The following is a 19,270-nucleotide window of genomic DNA, read 5'->3' as shown; positions in this document are numbered from 1 at the left end:
GTCTAGGTAAGCAACCACTTGTGTACGTCCGCTTAAACATTGTGAGCAAATGATCAAAAAACGGATAAAACAGTGCATACTCATCGACTACTACTGCAACGTTGAGTCCATTTAATTACTTGGTGTCGTTGTTTCAGTTCGGCAGCATTTTTTTTTTACACCGTTGACAGCGGGACCATCAAGCAACACACTTACGGCAGCCGAGATTCTGACCGATCCGAAATAAATTGAGGCAAATAAAATGTAGCCTAATAGTCTGGACTACAAACGCGAAGCATTTTGTGCTATATCTATGCATTTGCCTATCCTTTTTTTAACTTCTTCCGTTACTGCAGTTTAACGGATTTCGTCAAGTAGAAGTAACTGATCGAAATGTGAAACTGCTGTTGCCATAAAAAAATTAAAGGTTTTCGCAATACGGATTGTGTTACAATTTTTTTAGATAAGGTAGGTAGTAACATTTAACTACCTGTAATGTGTTTTTCTACCGTGGCCAGTTCTAATCGATCAGGTTTTAAGGTGACGATGTCACAAATGTAGCCAAAATAACAAAGGAACCTAGCTAAAGACTATCACGGCATTACTGCGTCCTCCAACCCCCATTCCTCCTTTACCCAACCTGCTTCCAATTCGATTACGCTGTCGTATTGCGCGTTTGCGTAATTTACTAGGGCAAAAGACTGTAAAAATAACCCGATATTCCATCGCTGCTATATTCCGGAAAACCCACCAGGCGACAGGCAATATGATGGCGTTGTGCCTCTCGGAGGTGTGAGATGATTGATTCGTGGAACTATGTTGACATATACGTTATTTCACTCTTTGCGTAACACAAAAAAACTCTATGTTGTAGGTGAGAGTAATAGATTGTGTGATGTTGCGATCAATGTTCACATACGTTGTCGTTCAGGTAGATGATTCAAGTAATTTAATTCCAAACCTACACACAAATGCGTTTGTCGAACTTTCTTCCCAGTTCGTTATGAATCACGTCAAACAACTCTCAGTTGGAGAACTCACCGTTGGGATATTGAAATTGGTAATATAGCTTTTTCGTCAGGTTTGTGGTGAACGTTGGCCCAATGTATGTATTAATAGATACCAGAATAAAAAGTGACGTTTAGATCTTTGGTCCGCTACAACTGTTTACGCACCATTAGGTTTCCTCGAACGTTCATATCATTCGCTCGCTGTTATGCGTTTCACATACACGGTATGGCGACCGTAGAACTTGAAATACAGAAAGACCCCGCCGGAAAGACAATCCCCAACATAACAAGTGGTTTTAAAACATGTTTTGTAATGCGACAGCAGCACCTAGAAACCGCAACTAAACGTAAAGGGATATTTCCAGTTTATTTTACGCCAACGTCTTTGATCCAGTCAAGGCGCGCACCTTCACGTTGCATCGTGAAATAATCTGCTCTACAAGTCGGTATACATTACCACACCGTCAGTCGCATTCCAACAAATCGCATAAAACATTATTAACCCTCCCCCCCCCCAAAAAAAAATAAAAATAAACACTTATCCTTATCTCTCCGAGAGAAAAAACGCCACCTTGCAAAGAGAGAAATCGAGTAGAAAACCCCGAAAACAGCCCATCGAAACCCTAGAAAAACGTCGTTCCCCCCACCCAAACTTGAATGGGAGGTAGGTAATGTGGGGTGGGATATGGTGGGCATGGGTGGTTGGGAGGGGTCGTTTGGCGATAAATCCCTATCGAGCAATTGCAGTTAAAAATTATTCTATGACGGACTATAGCAGTATTACTACATTACTAATTCCTAGTTGTTGTTTGTCTGGTAAAAAAAACCAGGTGGAAAAGGGGAAAAGGGGGCGACTAAGAATCAGAGAACGGGTGGTTCCTTTTTTCCCCATACAAATGCCTCTTTCATCACATCCCTCCCATTTCCATCCCTCTTCTCCGCGTTCTCGTTCAACACCGCATAAATAACTAAGGCACACGCCTTAGTGTCCCAGTTGCCTGACGACACGCATACCGCACCAAACGCTGCCAAGTCACGGGCGTCACTAATTATGGGAAAACCGTGTAGAGAAAAAAAAACAGCACGGGAAAAAGTTGTGAAACTCTTTCAACCACATTTGTTTGCAATTGTTTTCCTTTCATTACTTCATTTTACTGTGCCCTAGGACGTAGACATGTCAGCGTCGACGGTGAGAAATCCCTCTTCTTCGGCGCCTTCCATGGGCAGCAGCAGCATGCCTTAGGGCTGGGTGGTGTGGAACAATCCTCAATGGAAAATTGCAATTCCTCTGTGGTAAGCGGCTGTTCGTTGGCTAAATTTTTTAACATCTATTGGCTAGTTCCGCAAACGTTGCCACAGTCAAACAGAACACCTTCAACAACGTGGTCGTCCCCACCACTCTTGTTGAGAACTCGCTATTTCAACGAATTAGCCGGGACCATTGCACACTGGAGAAGTCATTGGAAAACGGTGAAATATCGTTGATTAGTCACTTTCAGAATGGCACTTTTGTCGATGGCCAGCGAGTTCTGTACCAGAAACCAATCCCAATACAAAAAGATGCCCTAATTGCTTTGTGTTCCTCCGACAGCAAAGTAAATTTTACCTATTACGATAACTACCACCGCAATTTTGACCACCATTTCGAACTCAGAAACCAACCGTGGGTGATGCTGAATCGTTATAAAGAAAAAAAAATTATGAATGTGGTAGTCTTTAACTCTTTTGCTACATAACCATTTCACTCTTTTACTGTGATGATTCAGAACTTTTGGTCAAGTAAGTCGTGCTATCCAAAAGATGATTGCACAGTTTTGGCCTGGAAAACAGTTCACTCAACCACACAAGGAGGCATGCAGAGTTTAGCGTGCGCGGACCCTTGCGGCATTCGTATTCTCAGGCATGAAATTGTCATCGTATCCACAACACAGCATCCCTGCAAAAAAAGGTGCAATGGCAAAAAAAAATTTCTTTCCCCACCACCGAAATCGAACTAAATAACAGCCGTTGCCATGAACAACTACTAAAAAATAATCTTTACGTACATGGCTTCAGTGAGTTGTATTCATAAATCAATTAAAATCATCTAGGACAAATTACCTTTGTGACACTGATAACACCGTTTGCAAAATTGTATGGTAAGCAACGAAGGTACTGAATGTAGTTAACGTAATTAGAATGGGGTCGCCGTGGATTCACGGCAGCCTCGATTTCGCCAAAATTTTCTTGTCCGCGGTAACATTAGAGATCATTCGTTGCCCACATTTAAGTTTTCCCCATCCGGATGCCAGTTGTTGGACTCTTCCGTAAACAGGACAAAAATTCCACGTTTCTTGTAATGGAGCTTGCCTGCGGCGGTACGTGAAAAATAAATTGTTCGACGTCGGCCATCTCTCTGAAAAAACTGCCAAGTACTTCATCGTCCAAATATTTTCGGCAATTAAGTATTGTCACGCCCGCTCAGCCAATTGCTTACCGCGACCTGAACCCTGCGAACGTTTTGCTTACGGACTCCAGCGAGTTTGCGGGAGTAAAGATTAGTTTGCTACATTTGTGACTTATCAGTTTTTTTTTTGGGGGGGGGGGAAGAGGAATTGGGAGGGTTTATTAACAAATTGCAATTTTTTTGCTGATCCTCGACGGTTGTCTTGGTGTTGGCGCTCGTTGGTGAGGTTCGTTGCTATGATTTGCTTTATTTCGGACGCAGATTATCGACTTTGGTCTCTCGAAGCACATGTCATGTCCTTGGTCGCTAACAACTTATTGCGGAACCGAGTTGTACATTGCCCCGGAAGTGAGACGCCAACTGGATGACGAGGGCGTCGATTTGTACACGCCGGCAGTGGACGTTTGGAGTATGGGAGTCATCTTGCATTACATGCTGTTTGGGAGGCATCTCGCGTGCTCTCGTGATAATCACACTGGCTATTCGACCTCCACAGAGCGTACGTATGCCTTTCTCTATACCTTGTTGATGCGCTAATGCTTTGTCACTTGTCCTACGGACAGATAGTTATTCCCCAAAAATTTCATTTTTTTATGTCTTCATTTGGAGTTGTGGCCGTCTTATAGTCAGCAGTTTGTCTTAAGCTCACGATGAGTCCGTGAGCGAGCCGGCCCGCTCCTTGATCGACAACTCTGACGTTGGGCAGCGCCACAGCATCGATGAGGTAACCAGGTGCCAGTGGCTTCTGGATGCGGACACTTTGGCCATGTTAAAGGCCGCGGTATTTAGGGACGCACTCATTTTCTGATTTTGAAAAGACATCCACTCATGATTGCAACCAGAATTTTGGACCCCTCTTGCGTTTTCCCTTGCTAAGTCTTTGCGGTGTATGTCTGCGCGTATATCTATGTTTGTTAGTGTCACCGGTTTTCCTACCACATTACATGTTTTGGGGTTTATTTCATGTTTGTACTTAAGTATCTAAAGTTTCCTTGCTTACTTTCGCATGCCTAAAGTAGTGACAGAATCTTACTACTGACATGGGCACGGGCAGTTATACTATTTTTTAGTTACATTTATTATGTAATCAAAGGTTATTGTACGTGACTTATATTGTATTCACTATCGTGGCATTCTTTTGTCAGCAAAAGTTCTCGTTGCAGTTCTACTGGTTTTCGGTATCCTTGGAAGTGGCAACGTAAATATCTCAAAAGAAGGCAAGACATGTTTTCGGTTACTACCCAGCTAAGGGAAAACAAATTCCTTCTTTTACTTACATTCACACGACTACGAATACTAGAGGTGAATTTTTCCCAATCATTCGGAAGTAGGACGTTTTCCCAAACACTTAGCTCTCAATCACTCCGTTAACATGGTGGGTGATTAATAAACTGCAGTTGTCACTCGTAAGTTATGTTAAAGTGATGCTTTACCACATATGATAGGTTTTGTTGTAGACAGAGCATTACGGGGTGTTAAAGGCTACAACATGACTGCCTGGCCCCTCCCCCACCCCATTTCAGTTTTTTGCTGATACCTGCCCCGTTAATGTAGCTTGTGTCGGGCCCCAGTTACCATAAAGTGTTGATTCCATGCTTCAGAAGAATTCAAAGTAAAATAAGCTAAAAGTAGAATCCGACAGCTTCAACATTTGCTCCATATTGATTCACCTACAAAACTGTGATTGCGAAAGGTATCAATGGTAACGGGAACCGGCTCAAGCAAAAAAAGATTTGGCCGGAGTTTCTGGTACGGCTGTGCTGATGTTTTTTTTTTAAATACATATACACAGACTCGGTTGAACGTAAATGACGTATAGCAATGTTTTTGGAAAAAAATTCCATGCGATTTATTGTCAAACAGGTCCCCCACGCTTATTGCGGGAAAATATGCTGGCTTCTCGCCCGACAGAGAAGGAGACCAGGAACTAAGCGAAAAGTTGGAAAAACAGGAAAACAAAAAGTTAGCCACTGTCATAGGCATATCTTCCCCCTCCCTATTACCCAGAATCGTTAATGCAAGCAACACAATATCTGGTATTTTTAGCGTTTAAAGAAGTAGTGTATCCCATTTACGCTCATTGACGACTGCCACACATGTGACCTAAGTTTTTTCCTTTGCGTGTTTTCCCCTTTTTCAATGGAAGATTTTGAAGCCTCTAGGTTTGTTCGTTATTTATTTGAAAAATTTGGCAATGGGCCTTAGACTGTACTTGAGCTTTGTTGTCGAAATTGGGATGGGATTTTCCTGCTGACGTTTCATTTTGCTCTCCATCCTCAACATTTTGTCTACCGTTATTTATTGTTAATTACGTTACTTTCTCGAAATGTTTATTTGTAATGCTACGATTTACTACGCATATTTGGATACCTAATGGCATTTTTTAGGTCAGATCAAATTTCTCAACTGGGATTCCATAACCTTGGTGTACATGTTGAGACTTCCACAACCCCCATGAGACTGGGGACATAAGCCAATGTAAAACACTCATGCAAACTGAAAAACGAAAATTGAAATCACTACATTAGGTTCTCTAGCACTGGGCTGCGAGAAGATAATGCAGCGTGTGGACTGTACTTACCGACGGGAATCGGACACTGGCTACCTTTTCCACTGGCTACCGATGGGGGCGACACTTGCTACCCCGACAGTGGCTACCTATATCAAGTGACACCGGCTACCCACAGATGGCGACACTGGCCACCCATTCGTTACTTGAATGGCCACCATCGGTATTTAGTTATCCACAACTTTGATTTTTTATTGCACAGTTAGACGTTTCTTCTGTTGCGGGTAGAATTATCTTCTCTGCGATAAAGTTTGTCTTCGTTCCCAAGTAGACTTCCAATTTGTCAGCGTTTCCGTCGACAAAGGCAAGCTCAATGGAAGCCTATCCTTTCCAGCCGCTGTTGACGAGGTCATAAACAGTTAAGCTACAAGATTAACAGCCAAACAAATTTTGATATTAAAATTGCACCAACATACGCAAATCTACGAGCAGACATAAGTTCAAACATCACCTACATGGCAAATATTTAAAAAATTGTACCCTACCTTACTTCCGTTCCCAAAGAAACTTGAGTAATCTCCGTGATAGAGAGCCGTAATCTACGCCGAGCCCACTTTCGCGTGCCAGTTTTTCCTTACCTAATGTTTCCCCACACTGTTTCATAAAAAACAAATATAAATGCTGAACGAGAAAACGGCAATCACTTTTGTCGAAGCAAAAAACGAACAGTAAAATTTTTTAACTTACGATAAGGAGCTTAACGCCGTAGTAGACTACAAGAGCGCCACAGTCCTTGGAATTAGGCAGCTGGGTGTGAACCGTGACATAGTTAACGGAAACAGGGACGGGTTGCCATGGCGTGTCTTTGATGCTCTCCTTGGGAAGCAATTCATCATTTATGTATGCGGTAACATGGGCAATCACTGTTTTGTGCGCCACTTCATGTCCGGTTAGGGAGTCGTAAACATTCAGCGTCAGCCTAGACAGGGTGAGAAAGAAAAACAGTTAGACATACTAGAATAACATGACTAGTTACAGTTACCGTTTCTTGCCCTTGGAAATTTGCAAAAAAAAAACAGAGATTTCCGGTGCAGACGGGAATCAAGACGTTGGTATAATTTGCCAACAATGCACAACCAAAGCGAGTTTTGGGCTGCATGCATAAACCGATATTTTTTCTAACGCTCCTGTAGACACAAAGCAAAAAAAGTTAGAACGGAATACGAAACTTGGAGCAATATGCGTTACGTAAAACGCAATTGCACTGGCAAACATAAAATTTGAATTTTAAAACATGAAACAACGAATCAAACACTTACGCAGCTAATTTGGCGTAGAAAAGGGCACAGCAAACAAATTTTTGCTGGAGCTTAACGTTGAAGTCACGCACCGCGACATCTAAGAAATTATATGTGACGCTTCAATAGGCAAAATGATTACATTAACGAAAAGGGAAATTTAAATGTGTGACACGTGTCACAGGCAAGAATAAAATTTAGGTGTCATTCAATTTGTTTCAAGCCTCTAGTAACTCAATGTCAGACGGACCCAACGTTGTTCCGCGGGAGCTGTAGTCTTCTGCGACGGCAGCAAAAGTAGAACTTTCGGATTCAGAATCGCTCTTGGCCAAGTCGATGGCATCCAGCCCACACGGAGGCATGGCAGCGTCCGGATTAACCCCCACGGAAACGTGAGTGTCAACCATCTTTCCACGTTTAGATTTTGGGTTAGCAGAGGTGCCGTCCGTGCTGGATGAGGCAGCGTCACGAAACACTAAAGATCAGACTCACCAAAACGGCACTCACGTCATCTAGAAAAATGAAAAATATTGCAAAAAGATTTCTGCAATGAACACTAGCCCAACCGAATGACCGCTACACTTACGGCTGTTGATAAAATCGAAACGGGTTCCGGCAGTCTCAAAGCAAAGTTTTCCACCAGTACCCTTTCCGAAAAGTTTTTTTCTCGCTTTAAAGTTGAACAGTGCCTGTACGCCAGGGTAATCTGTTTTACAGAAGCATTCGTCTTGTGGCACCAAACCATTTTCCCATTCTCACATGCAAAAGTTTATGGCCTTTGCACAAATTGGCCCGAATTGGCCACCATGTGGTAGGCTCCGGGAAAGGTGATGACATACTGTCCTTTCTTTTCCTTGATACAGTGGAATGGTATGTGGTGTTTTCTTAAAACCTGTGGCATGACTATACAAGCCTTGTGACTACATAACCCAAAGAAAAAAAAATTTCAAATTTCAAACTTAGCCAACTATGAAAGTGTTGCAATAGCCTAGTTAATTATCATTCGAATCGCGAGCAAGCTGAAAATTCTTTCGGAAACAGTTGCCTTGTTTTTTCCTTCATTCCTGTTCTGTCCTACTCTCATCTAGCTCTAAATCTCCCTCGTGATTAATTACGTTTTGTCTTCGTCTTCTTTTCTCCGTAACAAGCGTGAAGAGAATTAGGTGTTACCATCACACACAAAAATAATTTTAATGGATAGTGAATTTTAAGTGGTTACCTGAAAGCTCCGGGACAGAAACATAACCTGACGTTATATTTATTTTTTTATTTAGGAGTTGAATGGAGAAAAATAACAATACTGACTTTGCTATTATTTGTGCAAGTAAAACTTTACTTTTTCACCTGTACTTACTTTTTTTACTCTTTGTAATTGGCATCTAAACTGTCGTAATGAATTAGAGCCTACGATTATTAAAGACATACAGCGACGCGAACCACGTCAAAATCTGGCCTTCGTCGACCAAGGTAACGGACGGTAAAGTAAAAAAACTCTTATCAGACACCCTGGACGAGGTGGAGATCGATGACCTGGTAGACGTAGGGGGGGAAGAAGAAGCAGAGGAGATTGAAACAATGAATAACATCAACGAAGGACTAGAGGATGGAGAAATCGTGGAAGGCGAGGGCAGAAGAAGAAATTTATAGAGAAAGAGAAATAACGGACGAGAAAAACAGCGAAGCAGCACAAACAGTTCCGTGTTGTTCTATAAAAATTGGGATCTGCTGGGGCAGCAACGACTCCAATGACGTGATCGTCAATCCGACATTCGAAGATGGCGGGGTGTATGGCGGAACATAATATGTTTTATTAGTTTACGTATTCATATGTTTATTATACACTAAACGTTTTATTTTCTTGGTAAAGGACAATGCATGTTTTGAAATATTGTTTTCGAAGTCCAGATACAAATTCTTGCCCTCCTATACCCAGAATTTCTTCTGGTAAGGGAGGAATGTAGCAAAAGGTTTGTGTTCCTTATTCATTTGGTGCAAGTCCTTCATATTTGTGGTAGCCAAATCAACACACATTTATCGAATTTGCAACGCTGTATTTCTAAGAGAAGATAGTTAATCTTAGAATTTGGAAAGTTTTCGGCGATCGTCATTTTCTTTTGAATTTACGGACTTCACAAAATGTCTCTTAATCCACAAGTAACAGACTTTGCAAAAACTTGGGCGGAACTAAAGGATGTAGTAAAAAGTCTCATTTCCCTGGATCATGATCGTGTTGACAAACCACATGCACATGGGAAAACAGTATGAGAAAGATTTATTTTCTTTATGTGGCCAGGCCAGACTCTTTCGCACAGCGGTTGTAACAAGAATTTATGAAGTTTTTAGAGGAGCTTTAAAATCTGCCATGATTTAACTATATAGCGTCTGTGAAGAAGTATTCCTGAAGGTGTATTACACTTACACGCAATGGCAGAAATTGCGCGAAGGGATTAACAATTTGAAAACTCTTTACTCGTAGGTTTAATATCACCCTTATTTTCATTATCCTCTATCGAACCAAATATTGAAATTTAATTTATGATGATGAATAATGAGTCACCTTTCCCCAAATGTTGGAGATTGCAGTGCTTGGTAATGAATTTGTTTTATTCGTTACATTGCTTCCTCATTTAAATTTATTTTTATGATTGCAATTCTGGAAGACTCATGCGACGGAACTATTGAAAGGAAAATTTACAGAGATTCCTTTTATGAGCTCTACAGTGTGATCAGTGTGAAGAGCTAGACAATACATCTGAAATGAAAAATCAACTATTAAGGTTGTCCATATTCAGTCGTTGGTTTCTTTGGAAAAGTAGAGGAACAAGGAGCATTCTCTCAAAATGTGTGAGATGGTTTTAGAAGAGCCATTTTTCATAATAACTGGTGATTATTATGGGTACGTACTATGTAGACATTAAAATGGTATAAAATTGCATAAATCTATTTGTCTGTCAAATTTAAAGCCAGTTTGTTACTTCAAGAAGGCAATGTTTCCAAGTTTATGAAAATAAAATTTTGAACGTTTTGACCAAGAATATATACAGTATTTCTAAGAGAAGACAGTAAATCTTAGAATTTAGAAAGTTTTCTCTGATCGCCATTATCTTTTGAATTTTGACGGACTTCACAAAATTTCTCTTGAACCACAAGTAAAAGAATTTGCCAAAACTTGGGCAGAACTATAGGATGTGGTAAAAAGTTTCATTTCCCTGGATCATGATCGTGTTGACAAAAGTACATGAGAAAATAGTATAATCAAGATTTATTTTCTTTTTGTGGCCAAGTCAGACTCTTTCGCACAGCGATTGTAACAAGAAACTAGCAAATTTTTAGTGAAGCTTCAAAATTTATCATTCATCCCTCTTTCAGAATCAAATAAATTCAGTAAGTGTCTTGCTTAATGTGTATCACAACAACAATTCTGTGAATTGTAAAGAATTGACGGAAAGAACAAAACTGAAAGTATCAATTTCAGACGACGACCAAGACCCTGGTGGACTCGAACCTGTTGTAGTTAGCAGCTGATGAAAAAAAATTTCGATCTTCTACTATTGTTACTCTGAATATACGCACCAAGTTCCAGAATAAAGGAGTTCAGATGGAGACTGTCAGAGAACCGGAGACGTATTCTTCCGTAATTAAAGGCAGGAAGTTATACTACAGGTATGATATACATGGATATTTTAGTTTATTGTATTAGAGATAAGAAATACTAAAGAGTTGTTTCGTTCATCTGGTTTCCAGGACGCAATCATTCGGATCATGAAATTCTTCAAGATCCTTCGCCACGACGTCCTAGTCCAAGAGGTGTTGAACGAGTCCAAAGCCCGAGGCGAGTAGGAAATGTAATTTTTCTTTTGCAAAAATTTAAAAAAATCAAAAGATCAAAATAAACAAAATCCTGTAATCAGGCCACTGAACTGGAACTGGTGCAACATCTGTATCTGAGAGGGGAGCTTCTTCTTCTTCCTCCGAGGTGCCAAATTTGTCAAGAATATCTTAGTCGTCAATGGAAGTTAGCTAGAAAACCGCTCTTTTCCGATTCTGGATACATCCTGGTAGCTTTGACTTTCTTCTTCTTTTTTAAGACTCGCCACTTCTGCTGCCGGGCTTTTTTTTCTTTTACTTGGTCTTTTTTTCGTTCCTTTCTTCAACACCATCATCCTCTTCCTGTGTTAATTCAGATTCTTGTTCAACACTTCCTGACTGCAACATCCTCCTAATATTCTTCGTCATCTTCTTCTTCGTTCAAATTTTCTTTTTTACTGTCAAACAAATCTGGTTTATAGTTTTCTTTTGTGTCAAACATCTCTGTGTAAACATTCATTACATTATTTTGTTACTAGTGTAAAATAGTTCGTACCCGATCCAATTCCACTTGGCGTGAGACAGGTCGGAGGATAACAATGTCAAGCAATGTGCAGAACGAGACTCTCCTTCAAAACTAAGTCTTTAAACCAAGCAATACGACGTCAAGTCAGCTGATAGTTCAACGTTAGGTTACAGAAAAAATAACGTCACTACTACGCTAGTCACCAGCAAACTTGTCACATGACAATATTTTGAGTCGACGAAACATATATAGTCACCGCAATCTTTTTTCGTTCCTTAGTAGCCCTCCTCAAAAGAGATAAATTCTTGTTCCAGTTCCTATCTTAAACCTTTTTTGAAAAGCTGAATTTGTAAAATGTTTTTCATATTAATGATTGTTTTCTTAAACGAGAGGGTTGCAGCTAAAACTTTCACAACCTGGAATTCTAAAAATTCTAATTTAGGCATCGTAAATAGAGAAGATGACGAAGGCTTTGCATTGAATTCGGCCATATGGCCTTGTCCCAGGTAAAAAATATTTCGTGTCGACGTGGACGTTTGTTTTCCTGCTAGAGGAAGTCAAGCTGTTCGATGAATGTTGAATGGAATTATCACTTTCAGAATCTCCAGAGGCATTAAAATTGTCATTAATCTTCTTCATTTTTCATTTTGAATTGAGATTTAAAAATCTCTTTTTATTTGCAGCTGAAACTTTAATGCTCGATTTTACTGAGGTATATCTCTACCTGACTTCCAGAAATAGGTGTTTTCTTCTCTTTGAAAGATTTTTTTATTCTTTTGTGTCCTTCGTAGTATTGTGGGGCTAAAAATCACTGCTTTCTCTACCATACTTTAAAGAAAGAAGTAAGAAGTAAGACAAACAGTTACATGGATACATATATTTGACAAAGATTGCCGCAGAGGCTGCATTGGTATATTTTAAAGAAATTATACGTCATTACTTTTTAAACTAGTTGTTATTTTAAATGTAAATTTTTAAATCCACTTAACAAGCTTCCTTCTACAACAATAATGGAAATTTTCAAATCCACGAAACAAGCTTCCTTCTTAAAAATTTCAATGCACTTACGAATTACTCAAAATAACATGTAAATTTCAGAGGAAATCCGGCCTTTTCAACTCTTCAGTAGCAAAAAGTTACAAAAGCAAAAACAACCCAGTGAACCGATTGAATTACTTCTTGACACTTGATTTTTTCAGATACTCCCCCATTCATACAAATGCCCTGACAAGCAATCTGAATTCCATCTGTTACACAAATTGTAACAAGAAACCCATGGCGTCTAGTATTTAGCAGTGAATGTGGAGTTTCGATTACCTGCCAACGCTAGTTTGACCAATTTGCGGCGGAATTATTTTGTCAGTAAGGACTCTCCTGGCAGTTTCCAACCTAATAGAATTAGCGGAACTCTTTCTATCAGAGTGTGGGCCCCCTGATCGATGGAGCCGTTCATAGTTACGAGCTCCGTCCCATCACTACTGGTGTTTTAATCGTTCATTAGAGGAACAAAGGAAATCAGAGCTTGTTTGGCTAATACATGCGAACAAGGACTACTGCCACCTTATTCGTGGTTTAATTGCACAGGTAATATTTGATTAGCGTTCAAGGTCGGAAAACATATTCTTCTAGACTCTCCTACCTGAATGAAATTGCTTTTAGCCGTTGTGCCTTTGGTTTCGAAAACCAGCAGACGAAGCAAATTTCAATTCTTGCTTTTTAAACCCTAATAAAGTAAACATTTGATCATTTAACATCTTCTTTCCACCTTTTACATCAATGGAAGGAATTGTTTTAGAAATGCGTATGTGCGACCACCTTATCCACCCAAAACTAATAAAGTTCTGTCAAAAAATTTATAGGTGCCCGATATATTAATGCTTTGGGTTGTGGCTGCATCAAAAATGGGAAAATACCGAATACAGTACGATTCGGCCAAAAACAATTTTGAACTTTAGGCCGAATGATCTTTTGACGATATACGATTCGGCCTGTTGAAAAAATTGAATGATTCGGCCTGTTGAAAAATTGAATGATTCGGCCAATTATTTAAAAAAAAAAAATTTCGGCCATAGGCCTTAAATTTATGAGACGATTCGGCCGAAAAATTATTCGCCAAGTTTTTTGGCCGAATCGTATTAGGGTTATCAGACGATTCAGGGCTGTTCAGGGCTATTCAGATAATAGGGCTGTCAGCCATTTTACCTTTTAGGTTTATTTGAGCAACTAATTTTTTACACTTAATTTTCTTAATGGAGTAGTCTAACATCCTGTGTTGCCATCAAATTTGTGTCCAAAATTGCCAATCAGCGTACAGCAGCTTAAAAACGCTGTACGCTGATTGGGCCATTTTGGACACAAATTTGATGGAAACGTGGATGTTTGACTGCTCCATTGTACAACTCATACGATTCGGCCTTGGCCGAATAAAAAACTCAGAAAAGCGGCCACAATTCTTTGTTTTTTTATTCGGCCAGGCCAAATCGTATTTTTTTGGCCGAATCGTACGGTTACCAAAATACCCATCCAATATGGTAATTTTTAACCACTCTATAATTTCGGATTTACGATATTTAATTACTCACACGTGTCGACTGCGTCTTTTGTGTCCCGCTATTTTTTACCAGAGGAGTAGGGGTCTTAAAGTGACACTTTTTATTTTATTGTGCAAGTGTTTTCTATTTCAATGTGATTAGCCTGTACTATCTATTTAAAAACAAAACAATGGGACGTTCTTGGTCGAATTCTCCGTATCAATTCTAATGGCTGTAGCTGCTTTGGAAGTTGATATGCTACTTATTCTCAAATGCCAACAACAATTGCCCAGCAATCTGTGTAATATTTAAATTATGATGCAGGCGATTAATGATCTTCTGATGGCTATACTAATTCCTTGTCTTTGTTAAATGTGACCAGCGCATGATCATAGAATATATTGATAGTGATATTTATCATATAAATAAAAAACTAATTTAATTTGTTATTTATAAGGGTGAATAGAGTAGATGTGAGTTCATTTTGTTGGATTTTGCCTTAAACCCTTGTCCCTGGTTAAAATAAAAACCTTTCCTTCGCGACGTGGACGTTTCTTTTATTGCTTAAGTAACGCGAAATTCTGTTTTATTAATATCGAATGCAATCATCTTTTTCAGCATCTCTAGAGGTAGAAAAATATCATCGATTCTTCACTGTGCCTTTGTTAATTTTTGTTTTTATTGAAAAATCTCTTTGTTATGGTTCTATTTTTTCAGTTACATTTTTTTTCTTGGCTGCTTTGCTTAATTTTTTGTTAGTTTAACGTTTTTTTTCTTGTTTAGTAATAATAAGTCTTCGTTTTTTAAATACAATTTTGACAATATTTTGATTAGAAAGTTTAGTTGTTGGTAAGAATTTTGACAATCATGATGATGTATTTGAATTTTCTGACGCTCTTGTATAATAGATTAATTTCTCATTGGAAATTAATGACAGTGTAAGTATTGAAGCTTACAACGCTAAAAAGTTATGAATCAGATGATCCTAAATGGAAGTTTAAGTTTGTTTTCATAACGTGTTCCAACTATGGGCAACATAAAACAAAAGCAACAGCTATAGGTGCGAGGCCATATAAATGTACGCCCGCAGATGTAAGTTTGGATTTCACCTAATTTCCATTCCTGTTCTTTGAAAATTTCAAATTATACTGCAGGAATCTTGCAAGGCACACCCAACCATACCATATTCGAGAATCTTGTCAATAAGCTGAAACGCCGAAAAGAGTGAGTTTTTTTACTGCTACTCTCATTATACCCACAAAAAGTAAATCTATTCCAATTTGTCCAGTTATTTTATCGCAAAATCCCAGCCCTTTATCAATTTGTCTGCTTTGTCGATAGGAGGTAAGGTAAGGATTTTCGTCGTCGCCGTAGATAAAATTTGAGTTGGGCAACTCGTAGCATATTTTTTTAAGAGACGCGTCTACAGAAGGCATTGCGGTGGGACTTGAGAAATTTTACTACGTTAGCATTTTTCTTATAAATAATGTCCATTCTTTCATTTTTTAAGAATTATATTTTGATTAGAATAACGACAATAATCTAATTAAAGTATTCATCCAGACAAGGATTGTGTCGAAATCTAAGCCCCAAAGTTATCCATCTGCTGTTCCCGGCTGTACCATTTTTATATGCAGAAATCCGTGGACAACAGAATAAAGAAGACAGATCTGTCTAAAGGGGTCAAGAAGGAGATTTATGAATTATTCAAGGAGGCTCAGAATCAGAAGAAAAGTTTATCGAGGAACAGAAATATCTTTGTGGTGACAGTTCATTGTACAAGAAATTTTCACACATTCAGCCTTTTTTAACCTCCTTCTTGTTTATGAGTATTTATTGAAACTCTTTTTTAGTAGAGTCGGTCGTTTTAAAAGATAATTTTGTAAGTAAAAGATATCAAAACCAGACTTCAAGCTTTTCCAAGCTTTTATGATGTTGTCAATAAAACGTGAATAAACCAAACCTAACTTTCTATTCGGAAGAAATTAAAAGGTTGCTTGTTGCATAATGTATGTGCAATAACTGTCAGCGTCTGGTTTTTATCAAATAAACTGAGAAAATAAATAATATGTTTTGGTTTTATAATCAAGCGGTCTCCTCTGGCTCTGAGTAGACGCCTACCCCCGTCCCCATGGTCCAACACTGCATCATCCTAACCAGAGGCAGGATTGCCATAAATGGAAGCTACATAAGAGTAGTCCCGATCGACTGAAATCTTGAAATAAGAAGATCATTCCGATGCCAGGAATACGGCCACATATCAAAAAGCTACTTCTTCTTTGAATATTGTGACAGAAGTGTTCACAACTCCCACGAATGCAGCAGCGTAACACGAAATTCCCAAAACTGTGACACTAGATGCCCCTCCCAAATAACAAATAACAATAACAACGTGAGGAAGTTAGGAAGTTTCGTGCAATTTACGACCAATGATATCTACACCCGCTCTCTCCTCCACTGCAAATCTCAACCATAACAATCATCTGAAATGAACCAAAATAAATCTGTAAACTCACAACGCCTCTTTCACCCCGCAACTTTTATGATTTCAAAAGTGGTCGACCTTCTATTGGCAAGAAACCACAATTCCACGGGCCCTTCTTAATATCAGCTGGTTTGGGTCACTTGATTCAATTGGTGTACCAGGTGGAATTTTATCCCTTGTTAGCTACTTTGAATATACCAGTGATAGTCATCTGAAATTTTAAAGATTCAATTGGTGGGCCGAAATCCCTCTGCATTTTTTCGTGAAATGAGATTTTCCGCGTTATTTGCTTTTGAGAGAAAATAAACAAAATGAAACAGATAAATTATTCTGAAGTGACATATTTTTAAGGGCCTAATCCTATGATTGTTTTGATAATTTGATGAAAGATTGCAGTACCCTAGATATTTTGATTCTGAAAATGAAAACGATTTGGATTTCGATAGCAATGATGAAGGCAAAAATTGAGATGAAGAAGAAAATACCAAAGATGACGGTGAAGATAAATGCGAAGACAAGGTGGAAAATTTTACTGCTCTCGAACCTAGCAGAGCAAGGATAATCAAAATGAGCCGGCCATAGCTTCTGGCCTATTGCCACGCTCTCACTGGACAGGATGCTTATTAAAGGAGGCGGTCAACTGGCGACGTCATCCTAAGCCAGAAGAGATTTCAGATTCAAGCGGTACCCAACCGAAATCTACCAGTCTACTCGCAGTCGTTCATAGCCATTTGAAAAACCAAAAAAAAAACGACACGTGAGCCACTATTTTTTTCCTAAGCGAAACCACATACAAATTGTGCATCCGCCAAATTCCCCGTGACGTCGGCTGGCAGAATCGTCTACAGAAAATTCGACAATTCCGTTCTCTATCACCTGAGTCTGATGAGAAGCCGAGTCGCCCGGCTACTTGGGACAATAAATGCAATTCCATTATCATTGAATCCATTAATAGCGAAATTCAGTTATTGTGATTATTAAGGCCTATGAGAAACTTCTCGGCTTTTGTTAGGTAGGGCAAAAAACTGTTTTTCCTCTCTAATAGCCGGAAGGGAAGAAACAAAATGAGAACTGACACGCTTGTTGCTATACCGCAACCCACTCAATCCAAAAACCTAATCGAGAGATCTATCGAATTCCTGTCGCCGGTAGACCGAGTGTCCTGGACCTTTGGTGGGTAAGACCTGAAAGGTCTAAAAGGTTGCCACGAAGTTTCGGCAACCCATACAAAGCCTTGTTAATTCGCTGTCTACGGCAATTTTGAATGTTTGTTTAACTTTTGGTGATTTTGTTTACCTTTTTTCAAGAGTGATTAGTGTCAATGCATTACTGTGTCACTCCCTTATCGATGACATTACCTAGAACCCGTCTAAACAATTCAAGTGATTTCAAAAAGTAAAAAGAGTAAATCCATTGATTTTACGTGGTCAATTTGCAAATATTTCCTTTAGTAATAAGAAAAGTCAAACTACAAAAACATTATAGTATGTTGCTGAACTTAAAAGAAATATGTCTCAAACTTTTCTGTTTTTTCCCCTTTCCTTAAACTAGAAATATTTCATTAATAGTAGGTAAATCTAAGACAATTAAGAATGTTCGAAAGCAATTCAACCTAATTTTACGATTTTTCTTGCAATATTACGTCGAGTACTCTTAAAACAGTTGAAGAGCACATTTATTTTTTAAATTTTTATCCATGAAAATTCAGCTAATTAGCAATTTCAGAAGATTCCGAGGAAGATAAAAAATAGTAAGTGACGGCCTTTGAAAATGAAACGCGCTTATAAAAATAGAATTGCACAAAAAAAAACAAAGGACAGGCCACTTAACGTCCACATTTTGGAATTCCCATTCGCTGTTATCCAGTGGGCATACATGACGAGTCGTCAGCCAGCGAGAAATACAATGTAAGTGGAAGGCATGCTAAAATATTTGTAAATCAAAAGAATTTTTTTAAATATGCTTTCCATCCTTGTAGAACTAAAATGAAAAAAAATCAAGATTCGGTTACATTGCAGACACCCCAGGCTAAGTTGTGCATCCTTCACCAGTAGCTGAAGCCTGATTGGCTTGACATGCATTGCAGAGGTCCATTATGTGATCACGACAGATAGCACAGTTTTTACAACAATATCTAAGAAAAGAGATTAGAAATCAACAATTATAACAAGTTAGTGACAATAGCTTAATTTACCCAAGACCACAAGGCAACTGCATTCCACTAAGAAAGTTTATCAAAAAATGTATCATTTAAGTTATTAATAAACATCACAGATGAAACCTTCTTAACTTCAATACTTTGCCTCTCACCCTTGACATTGGATAACCGCTCTCTTGATTATTCAGCGCGATTTTTCTCCAGTCGCTTGTTCCCCTCCACAGTGCAAGAGTTTTCGACTGGTTTCACTTGGCAGACCGACGAACCCAAAACTGTTTGGCGACAAAAAAAAGATAAAGGCCATTAGTCTAACACATTTGAAGCAGAAGATAGCTGAGTCTTAAAATAGGGAAGATGAATTTGGTTATTCATGAAACTAGTTAAGACGCGGATCCGTGATGGCCTGTCCAAGTTCTTCTTGGAATTTCTGGAGTGCTGATTGGCCAACCTTAAAACGCCACATTAAATGATATATTTCAACTAAAAGACATGGTGAAGCAGTCAATATTCTTACATACCAC

The 19,270-nt window shown here is 38.9% G+C and overlaps 1 long non-coding RNA gene across 1 annotated transcript; it reads left to right on the top strand.

Moving 5' to 3' along the window:
- The first annotated feature begins 1,874 nt into the window (after positions 1 to 1,874).
- Positions 1,875 to 3,642, top strand: LOC124321200. Its single transcript, XR_006914182.1, has 3 exons — positions 1,875 to 2,282; positions 2,329 to 2,584; positions 2,644 to 3,642. It is a non-coding gene; the product is annotated as an uncharacterized LOC124321200 (long non-coding RNA).
- The last annotated feature ends 15,628 nt before the right edge of the window (positions 3,643 to 19,270 follow it).

Source organism: Daphnia pulicaria, chromosome 1 (genome assembly GCF_021234035.1).
Source record: "Daphnia pulicaria isolate SC F1-1A chromosome 1, SC_F0-13Bv2, whole genome shotgun sequence".
Classification (NCBI taxonomy): domain Eukaryota; kingdom Metazoa; phylum Arthropoda; class Branchiopoda; order Diplostraca; family Daphniidae; genus Daphnia; species Daphnia pulicaria.
Note: the sequence above shows the minus strand (reverse complement) of the source record. Positions and strands in the feature narration are given on the sequence as shown.